Source organism: Cucurbita pepo, chromosome 11, assembly GCF_057944985.1.
Source record: "Cucurbita pepo subsp. pepo isolate OVF chromosome 11, ASM5794498v1, whole genome shotgun sequence".
NCBI classification, from domain to species: Eukaryota; Viridiplantae; Streptophyta; class Magnoliopsida; order Cucurbitales; family Cucurbitaceae; genus Cucurbita; species Cucurbita pepo.
The window spans coordinates 9,765,764-9,776,421 of record NC_141808.1 but is presented as its reverse complement, the minus strand read 5'-3'; the positions used below and the strand labels follow the sequence as shown (position 1 = coordinate 9,776,421).

Genomic DNA, 10,658 nt, shown 5'->3' with positions numbered 1-10,658 from the left:
ATGTCGGGAGGAAAGCTCAATATGGTATAGTCGAGGTAGACGTCTCTCTGTGTGTGGAAAAAGAGGAGGAGCTTTGATTTGCACGCCTTTGAGTAGGTAGGGTTATACGCGTAAGCTTAAGATCATCTCTCCAACCAATAGCCTCAGACTGAATCTACCGATAGCATCTGCCTTTACTATCTAAACTATCAGTCAAGCAGCTTCTCTCCTACAATAGGTCTCGAATTTCTTGAGTAGGCGGGTGGACCTGAAGGCCGTTTAGGGCTTGAAACCCTTTCCATAGGGGGCCTTGCCGCAAGATAGGCCATAGGAGCAAATGAGCTACCCATTTTTGAGTTAAGCCAGGAGTGTCTTTCTCGAATGAAAACATCAATCATCTTTGGAGCGGAAGGTTTCTTTCTCGTGGTGGCTTCCCGTGTAAGGAGAAAAGTTGTCCATATTAATCCTGTATATTCTTGCTATCTCGAGTTTACCTAATCCTAATAAACGCTATCAAATGGAAAACAGAGACCTTCGAATCTCTAATGTACCCGCATCTTTCATCGGTTTTTTTCTGAGACTCATCAAAATTGGAGACGTGGTTAGGCTAGCAAGTTGAACCGGATCATCCATCGGATGCACACCCGCACTTCGTCTGCCTCGTCAAGGGACCCCGGACACTTCCCTTGCACAGTTTTCGGTGGAGACGGGGAAATTAGAGTGGGGGAAAAAGTCTCGTAATCTTTTGAGTATCGAGATGGCCGGTAACCTGGCTAGAGAAGCTCCCATGTGGTTTAGAATGAGTATCCACCAGGACTACGGGGAATTCCTAAGGGAATAGTCCGAGAACAAAGTGCGGGAGGAATTTCCTTGTCTTGTCATGAGCAACAATCAACTGACCTTGCTATCTACGAGACAACATAGCTGGGTTGGGTAGGATGTGAAGAAATGGAAATAGCATGCATTCCCCTTGCCCCGTACTAAGAGGTTCCCCGTATCGCCTAGCCTTGAGATATTGATATTAGGAGTTGGGTGCTTGAGAAGGACCAATTAGAGGCAGAAAATGCATCCATTCCATCCATGTACGTATCAAAAACAGATGGAGGTCATCAGGCAGCCTATCTGACCCGGACAAGGAGTTTAGTTGGTTGCCAGCAAGTCTGTCCCCTTCGGATACAGATGAAAGATCGGGCTTTCGCTCTCGCCCTAAACGAATGAATTGATGAAGAGGAACGAAGCAGCGAGAGGAAGTAGCTCCACGAGAAGAGGAGAGGGAGTAAGTAGTTCGAGATCATTCCGAGGGGACCGGCTAGATCAAGACTAGGAGAGATGATCCTCAGGACGAGAAGAATCCATACACTCGATCCATTGCTTCTACCCCTCCCCGATGCAGCCGGGACCCGTACTCGGATTTCAGCCACTGTAGTTCAAATGCAGCCTGACGACTAAGTGAAGGTTGGGAGTGGGCTGCTCGGGTACGATCTAAAACGATCCCACATTCCAAAAAGAACCGGACAATGGGAAGCCTTCGTTGAGTAATGGGAAGCGGGCTAGTCCCCGAAAAAGCCTTGCCAACTATAAGAAAGAGTTGTGGCTCAAAATCAATCAGCAGTTCCTAGGTTCTCAGTAACGTGGCCAGTCAGCGGGCAGGAGGGAGGGAAGCTTACCTTGACTTGTTGTCCGGGCAGATAACACAGCCACTCGCTATTTCCAAACACAGAATCAGCTGTATCACCCAGCCCCAATTTAGAGTTGGATTTATGGCAAACAAGGAATTTCCGGCAATAAGGATATCATAAACATAGTTTGACAATATTCTAATCTCACCATCCATTATTGGAGTTTCAATACAATGATCGTCGAACGAAATCCCATATCGCTAATAGCTTGATAAAACTTAAGGTACCATACCACTGTTTCAAGTCATATAAAGAAAGACTTTCTTAGCTTGCAAACCTGATCTTCATGCCCAAGAACCTAAAAACCTGGCCTGGAGGTTGTACCATTACCATATATATAAATCCTCGAGTTCACATTTCAAAATGCTGTTTCTTTTGACATCCCCATCTGATCTCATTCAAAATCCAAATGAGCGACCATAGCAGCGACAATTCTAATAGATGTCAACTTCTCCACAGGAGCAAATCTTTCTTCATAATCAATCCCACCCCATCCATTGTGAGATGTGAGAAGCCCCGAGCAACCAATCGCGCCAACGAGATCAAAATAGAGCCGTCACTCTTACGCTTCACCTGTCATACCCTGAGTACACGGAACGAGACAATTCGATTGGCTTCACTCCTTCTGGTAATGGGACAAGTTCCCATGTCTCATTCTGATTTAAGGTGTTCAGGCGGAAATCTCCTCTTTCATCGCCCCACTCTTTCAGGCCAGCCGCTTCTTCAAATGAGCTTGGCTCTTCTACTTTCTGGAGAGGCACAAGACTGTTCAAGTGTCACAGTGTCCGCATAGCTGGCTTCTGTATACTTGGGATTGATTGGGCTTCCTGATCCTTGTCGATCTTCTAAGTCGGCTATCAAACACAGTGCCTTCAGCAGGGATCCTCTTGAATATCTTGTTGCTCTCTTCTAGACATGCATCACTCTTTGTTAAAGGGTCGCGGGCCTTGGGCTTTTTTTTCTCTGACAGGAGGGCTTCGTGTAGCTTTTTTGACTCAGGTCCAGAGTGACTCACAATATCAGGCTCTTGTTGCTCAGGTGCTTGTGCCCGCATACGGAAGTCTAGCATCCCGGAATACGGTAGTACTACATTTTCGGAGGACCACCATGATGATGCCTCATCGAAAACGAGATGTGAAGATACAGATTTTGTAGTCGGATCAATGCACCTCAACCTACGCGGATCATAGCCGACAAAGATGCACCAACTAGCCCGCCTTCTTTTCCAGCTTCGTCCGTAACTGCTCATAACACATAGCAGACGCAGCCAAAGACTTTTCAATGTTGGTAAGGAAAAGCTAATTTTGCTTGGGGTTTCCTTTTTCAAAACAGCGGTTGATCAGAGCTAAGAGTTACATCTGTCTCATCTGATGCCCTCGGTAATATGGTGGAGAATACTCGGGAAACTCCTTAACTACTGAACCGGAACCTATTTCTTCTTGATCTTCCCCTTTCTTGCTTGAATTGTAACCTAAGACTCAAGATTAATGAGACTGAACTACCTTCCCTATATTATTCTTGAACAGTAAACAAGGTAAACTGAAATTCCATTGCCTTTATGGTTACAGTCGGTAAAAGAAAAAGAAGAAAAGACTGACCCGATATTACCTGATGTTCTTGTGAGTTATTCTTAGTTATTCTTTCACTTGGCTTCGCCCCTTAACTACTGAACCAGATGGAACTCCCTCACCCCTATTCCCTTCAGTGATTTTAGGAGGTAAACTCAATCACTTTCAGCAGAACCTTGCCAGTCGAGTCAATGAATGAAATCCTTTACTGTCTTTGTTTGAAAGAAAAGAGATAGTGAAACCTGAACCGAATCCATCTCCTGCCTCGGACCCTTATACTCTATTTTCTGATTGTGATTGATTGAAGAGGGTAAAAGAAAAAGAGAAAGACTCCTTATGGCTGAGACTGAACCTTCTCTCACTCATTCACCTATTTTATTGGTCTGACTACTGAACCATTACCTATTTATTCAACTACTCGGTAAAAGACAAAAAGTCAAGAAAGAGAAGCAAGCTCAATCACCTTTGCTTTGCCTATTCCCTGTCCCTGTAAGAAAGATGATTCATTCTCCGATTCCTTCTTTCACTCCGTCACCTATTCTATTGGTCTCTTTTCTTGAACGACGAGGTAAAGCCGCTAATGAGTTTACTCTCTCTCCATGAACCTGTCGGTTTCCCAATTGCATTGCCTGCCCTGTCAAAGAAGACGAAAGAAGAAGAATGAGACAGATTGAACTCGGTCGGGTGGGTTGGTTGAACTAGGTGAAGTATCTAATTCATTTACGAGATAGGAATATCTTCTTCTTTCAGCTATGATTCTTTCTCCTCTTGCTCCTTCCCCTTCAAAGACTGTATGTAAAGTAGAGGCTGCGCTCCTCTCTCTTTCTTCATTGGGTAAAGCCGCTAATTCATTTACTCTGTCCCTGAAGGGTAAACAATTCCATTGCCTTATTCATTCGACTCAACAAGATGCATTCTCCGATTCCTTCTTTCACAGTAAACTCGGCTCAATCACTATTGAACCTTTACAGTGGAGGGAAGATATTCAATCCTTCTTGAACTCCGGAACCCTATTTATTCCAAGACTCGGTCGGTAATTATTAAGTCAAGCCGAAACCTCAACCCTTTGATTGATTGAACTCCTTTTCCTTCTGGAACTGCTGAACACCGATTTCTTCTCTTCTCTTTCTCGTTGTTGATTGAACTCTTTTCTTTTCCTCTCTCTCTCCCTCCTGTAAGAAGGATTTGTTATCCTTCCCCTGACCCTCTACTGCCTTCAAAAGCAAGTTCAGACTGAACTCCTTATTCCTTCTTGTTTAGGAACTGAACTTAATAACTTGTCCCTGATTGAACTGCTGAACTCCTGGATGGCCTATTACTGATGAACCCTTCTTTCACTCCTCTCTTTTACTGTCTCACAATTCCATTGCCTTCTGCTATACGCATTTATTCTGGAACTGCTCTTTCTCCAATTACTTCTTGAACTATCGAGTGGAACTATCTCTTTTCTTTTCAACCCTAGTAAAGAAAGACGATAGAGTTTACGAACGGAACTACTACACCTATTCTTTCTTGAAGGAGGTAAAGCCTCAGGAGACGAAACATGCATTCTCCTTCATGAACCTCTCTCTCTATTATTTATTACCTTCCCCCAAACAAGCACCTATTTCTTTCTTCTCTTCCCCTTTAGTTGACGAAAAGAGAGAGACTGGATTAGACTGAACCTGATGGAACTCTTTTACTTACTTCCTCTCCAGTAAAGAGTCAAGATTAAGGATCCTTCTCTTTCAACCACTCTGTCTTCGTCTTGTCTTCTTCCTTCATTCTGCTATCCTTCTTCTCCTGTCCTTTACCCTTTATCTAACTAACCTGTCCTTTCTTTACAGTTCCAGTCAGAAAGATATTAATGAGACTTACCCTCTACAACTATCTCTCTTCTTCCCGTATGGATTCATACATTGATCTTTCTCCTGTCCCTACTTCCTCCTGAGCTACTTTTCCTTCTTGCACTCGGTCTCTCTCATTGCTTTGTTTGCTCTTCTGTATTCTTTTTCCCTAGGTAAATAGGCTTTGATTATCTCCTTATTCATTTTCTTCTTCTCCTTTTCCCTCTGGATCTGGAACTGTTGGCTGAACCTATTTATTCATTGTCTCTGTTCTTTCCGGAACAGTAAACTGGCTGGGGTTAGCTCTGTCTCTGATCTTGATCCTTAATGAGAGTTGACTCCTGAACCTGAAAGTGTTGAAAGGAAAGACTTCACCTCAAACAAAAACAACCTTTACATTACAGGAACTCAAGACGAAACCTTAAACCTTAGACAGACTGATTTCACTCTTGAACTCGGTAAAGCTCCTTCGGCTCTAAACCTAAACAGCTTGGTTCTTGCCTCTCTCTTACTTTCATTCTTATTAACTGCTTTTCTTTTCTTGACTGACGATATTCCCTTCCCTTCTTTTTTCACTGTAAACTAGGAATCTAATCTTAGCTCTTCTCTTTCTCCTTATTCTCTGAATGGAGTTTTTCTTTCATTTGATTCTCATTCACTAAACTATCTCTTTTCTTTTCTTTCCTCTTTATTAAGACAAGGTAAAAGACAAAGATCACTACTCCTTCCTTATTAATTATCCTGAACTGTATTGGTCTCACGGCTTGGCTCCTTCACTTTACAGTCTCACTCCTCTTCTCCTGTAAAGTCGAGTCCATTCATTAGTAGCTTTGAAAGACTCAACCTCTTTCCTTTTCCTGAACAGCAAGACTGAAGCAAGACAAGATGAATGAGAGTTTGTTTACGAACTGAACTACTGAACCTGTCCGTCCTTTCCTGTTCAAGAATAAATAGGAATAGGAAAAGGCATGATCATTAGGTCAAGCTCATTTTTTATGGTCTTGTTGCTTTCGCTCCTCTCCCTCTTGGTCTTGTTGCTTTCGCTCCTCTACAACAAGGGTTTCACTCCCTCACCGACATTACCTGAGCTACTTCATTCAATCCTCAAGCTCCTACTTCTTTCCCGAAACCTTATACCCTTATACCCGGCTTACTCTATTTAGTTATTACCTGATTGAACAAAGAAAGATGAATGAGTCGAGTTTACAGTCTTTGAATAAAAGGAAAGAAAGAAAGAGGGGCACAAGCTATCCTTTCTTCAGTCTCCTTAACTCGCATATGAAATCCTACACCTATCCTTTCGGAGAGACTAAAAGGAAAGAAGGGAGACTCCTCCTTATGACTGAGACTGATTGAACGAGGTAAACTCAATCACTTGCCTTTACAGTCTTTTCATCAATGAAGACGCTTACTTTCCCGTCGAGTAAATGAAAGCGAAAACAAGTACAACTCCGGAACAACCTGAGACGATATTCCCTTCCCTTATTGAACAAGTAAAGAGGAAAGCAAGACAAGATTCAATCACCTGTCCGTCCTTTACAGTTAAAGAATAATTCTAGGGAGAGGAAAGACTAAAGTCAAGCCAGAGAGTTTACCGTCTTTGAAAGACGAAACCTCAACCCTTCGCTACTAAGCCTGAACCAGATTTCACTCTTAAAAAATTCCCTTCCCATGGATCTTGACCTGTAAACATTCAACTCAAGCAAGACGAAAGAAGAATGAGACAGAACTCCGGAACCTTCTTAAACTGCTTCACTCCTCCCTCTATTTATTCTGTCGGTTGAACCCATTCATTGCCTGAACTACTTCCTGAACCTTCTTTCTCTGATCAAGATCCTTATTCAGAAAGTGAAGACTGAACTCAAGATGAATTAGCTGCTTTTCAGGAAGGAGAGTAAGTAAATGAATGAAGGAACCTGAACCGACCCTATACAGTCTTTGTTTGATTAAAGGTAGAGGAAGGAAAGACTATCGATTCCTTCTCCTGTTTGTTCCTATTCTTTAAAGTGGCTTAGCTCCTGAACCTGCCAGCTGCTTTGCTCCTTCACCTCCCCTGTCGGTTTCATTGCTTCGCTCCTCTCCCTCTTGGTCTCACTGCCAGAGCTCGTTCGCCTCGTAAACTCGGTCTCACAGCCTTCGCTTCGTAAACTCGGTCTCACAGCCTTCGCTTCTCTCCCTATCGGTCTCACTGCTGAAGCTCATTCGCCTCGTAAACTCGGTCTCACAGCTTTTGCTCCTTCCCCTTCCTTATCTTTCTTTGACTATTCCTTCCCTTCCGTTACTGTGAGTTATTCAAAGTAACCAAGGGAAAGCCTCAAGATTCATTCTCACTGTAAGTCAAGACTCAACATTCTTGATCCTTCACTCCTCTTCTCGTCGAGTTGCTTTGCTGGTGCACCTATTTCTTCTTGAACGAGGTAAACTCAATAACAAAATAACCTCAGCTTGGCTCCCCTTCGGCTCTAACTCTAAACAGCTTGCTTGGTTCTTTCCGATTAATTCCTTCTTAAGGGCTCCTTCGCCTTTTCTTGACTCTATTATTCCCGTCAGTTCTTGTTAATTTATTCGACTGTAAAGACTAAAGGAAACCTGGAGGATCAATCAGCTCCTTCACTATTGAACCCGATGTAACGAGGTAATTTCATTTAGAAGGAAAGACGAAAGAGAAATAAACCCCCTTCTTCCCCTGAACCCAATCACTTGTCCCTTCTTTCCACAAGGTAAATAGATAGTCAGTATTCTCCTGACCTTTTAATGAGACTTCGCCAGGAAGTCAAGACGAAACCGACACCCTTATGACTGATTTCACTCTTTGACTGGGAGGTCTGCTAATTAATTTACTCGCTGACTGAAGGGGTGAACTACTTCTTTCTCTTTCTCTGCTCTTTCCTTTGTTTGATATTCCGCTTGCTTGAAAGATTCAACTCTCCTTATTCGTTAGAGTGAACTGATCTTTCTCCTCTCACTATTGTACTTACTCATTCTGCTTTTCCGATCAATATTAATTACCTGTATGGTTCGTTATTAACTGTAAACAAAGACTGAAGATTCCTGAACCTGATTGAAGGCGGGAAACAGGAGAGGAGGATGATTCTTTCATTCACTCTTTTACTCGACTGTAAACAAATGAAAGGATGGAAGAGAGTGCCGCTTCTTCTCCTCTTTCTTCTTTGCACTCGGTAATAAATAAATAGGTTAAAGCATCTTCTGTTACTTTATGGTCGAGCAGCTTGGCTCCTTTTCTTTTCCTGAAGAAGAAAGATGAATCAGACAGATTGAACTCGGTAAACAGGACGATTCTCCTTTCTTTCACTGTCTGTAAACTAAGACTCAACCTTAACTAACCCTGAACCTGCCCCGATATTATTCCCTCACCTTCTTTCTGGAGGTAAAGCTAGAAGAAGAACCTGAACCGGAAGGAAAGAGTAAATTCATGAAGACGCTGCTTTGAAAGACTCAAGCAAGAAAGACGACTTATGAATGAGAGTGAACTACTGAACCTTCAAGTGTTGAAAGGAAAGACGAAAGATGAATGAAACAGTAAACACGACTTATTCGTTAGAGCTCACTGTCAGTCAAGACGAAAGCAAGACAAGATCTCCTTTACAGTTCAAGAATAAAGGGAGACGAAACAAAGACAAAGACTCCTACTTCGTTCACTCTTTTTCCTGTTAGGACCATTAATGAATAAATTCTATCCCCATATAACTGTAAAAGTTCGTAATCGGTTTTTTCCTAACAGCTGCATAGGAAATCAAAGAAATTCTATCCTCCCCCGTATTTTTGGGGATAAAAGAGATGCTTTACCCTTCTTTCCCTCAGGAACTCTCCTGTAAACACTCAAAAAACAAGAAAGATCCTATCCTCCCCCTATTTTTGGGGATCAAACTCTATCTCTCCCTTATTTTTTTGATTAAAAAGTGTATCTTTACCCTATTTTTGGGATAAAAGAGATGCTTTACCCTATTTTTGGGGAGAAAATCCTATCCTCTGTCTATTTTTAGGGATCAAAGTCTATCTTCTGTCTATTTTTTTGATTCAAAAGTCTATCTCTACCTTATTTTTAGGGCTATTTAGGGCCGAGGTAATGTTGAAGTCAATCCTCAACTCTCGATTCCTTCTCCTTCACCTTCTTTCACAAGGTCAAAAAGAGAAAGGAAAGAAAGATCAGCTCAATCACCTCTCCCTATTTTGTTGGTCATTTAACTCTTGAACAAGGGAAAGCCGAAAGATTCATTCTCTTCTCCTTTTCCTTCTTGAACTATTCTTTAACTGTAAACAAAGACTCAAGCTTATGAATGAGAGTGAACGTTCACTGTCAGTCAATCCGAAAGATGAATTCAACAGTAAAGACTATCGAAGAATCAATGAGAGTGAACTGTCAGGAAAGACTCAAGATTCCTTCTTTCTCTTTCTCTGATCCTCAAGATTCATTCTCGTTCACTGTCAGTCAAGACTCTCGATTCATTCTATCTTCTGTCTATTTTTTTGGATCAAAGTCTATCTTCTCCCTATTTTTGGGGATAAAAGAGAGTCAAGGTAATTCCGTATTAAGGAAAGACTCCTTATTCATGAGAGTTCACTGTCAGTAAATCCTCAAGAGAAAACCTGAACCTTTATTCCCTTCCCTTATTTCTGGAGGTAAACTCGGCGAGCAGCTTCGCACCTTTCCGATTCATTCTCCTGAACTACTTCACGAACCAGATGGAACTCTGTCTTCTCCTTTCGTTCTTTTCTTTCTTTTTCTATTTCTTCTTTTATTCCATTCTAATGGCCAAAACTCGTGCTCCGAAAGACTAGTATGAGATAATTTGTATAAATGTATCGCCATGCTATTAATTTTCTTTCAGTTCTTTTCTTTCTAAGAGGTGGAATAGAATAGAATAACTCGGTTGAAACGTAATGATCATACGTCTGTAATGCATTGTATGTCCCATAATAGGTCCCATTCATTCTTCCTTCTAGCCTTTCTTTCCCGGGAGTCGATGACTATTCATAGCTATTTATTACCTTGACACCAAAGACGAGTTCGACCCAATGCTTGATTTCTGTCCTAGTGGATCCCGATTCGACATTAGAAGTATATTTCTTTAACCGAGTACTTTTGTCTGTAAATACTGCATATTTGATTCCATCCATCAATTTGCTTCCCTATGAGTTCGAGTCTCAATAAAAATGCTAGTTCGTTCTGACTGTTCATATGTTATGATCTGTTCGTAATGAATATACCACACCAATATGTCTGGCTGATGAGATTCCATCGATAGAGAGCCAATTCCAATAGACTTACTTATTGTAGGGTCCCATTGGTGTGCATCCAGTAGGAATTGAACCTACGAATTCGCCAATTATGAGTTGGGCGCTTTAACCATTCAGCCATGGATGCTTAGCGGGGATCCTCGTACATGGTGAATAACCAAATTCCAATTTTCAATTCAATCTTTAGGAGAAATCAATGCAATTTAGGAGGCCTCAATGAAAGGACATCAATTCCAATCCTGGATTTTCTAATTGAGAGAGATCAATCATTCTGACTATTTCTTAGATTCATGGCCTGGTATTTTTCATTCACATTTGTTTCCATCAATCCCGTTTTATAAAACTCT

General features: G+C 41.8%; 1 non-coding gene across 1 annotated transcript; it reads right to left on the bottom strand.

Annotated features, from left to right (window-relative positions):
• Positions 1 to 10,364: 10,364 nt before the first annotated feature.
• On the bottom strand, positions 10,365 to 10,438 carry TRNAM-CAU (transfer RNA methionine (anticodon CAU)). Its single transcript has one exon. It is a non-coding gene; the product is annotated as a tRNA-Met (tRNA).
• Between the last annotated feature and the right edge of the window lie 220 nt (positions 10,439 to 10,658).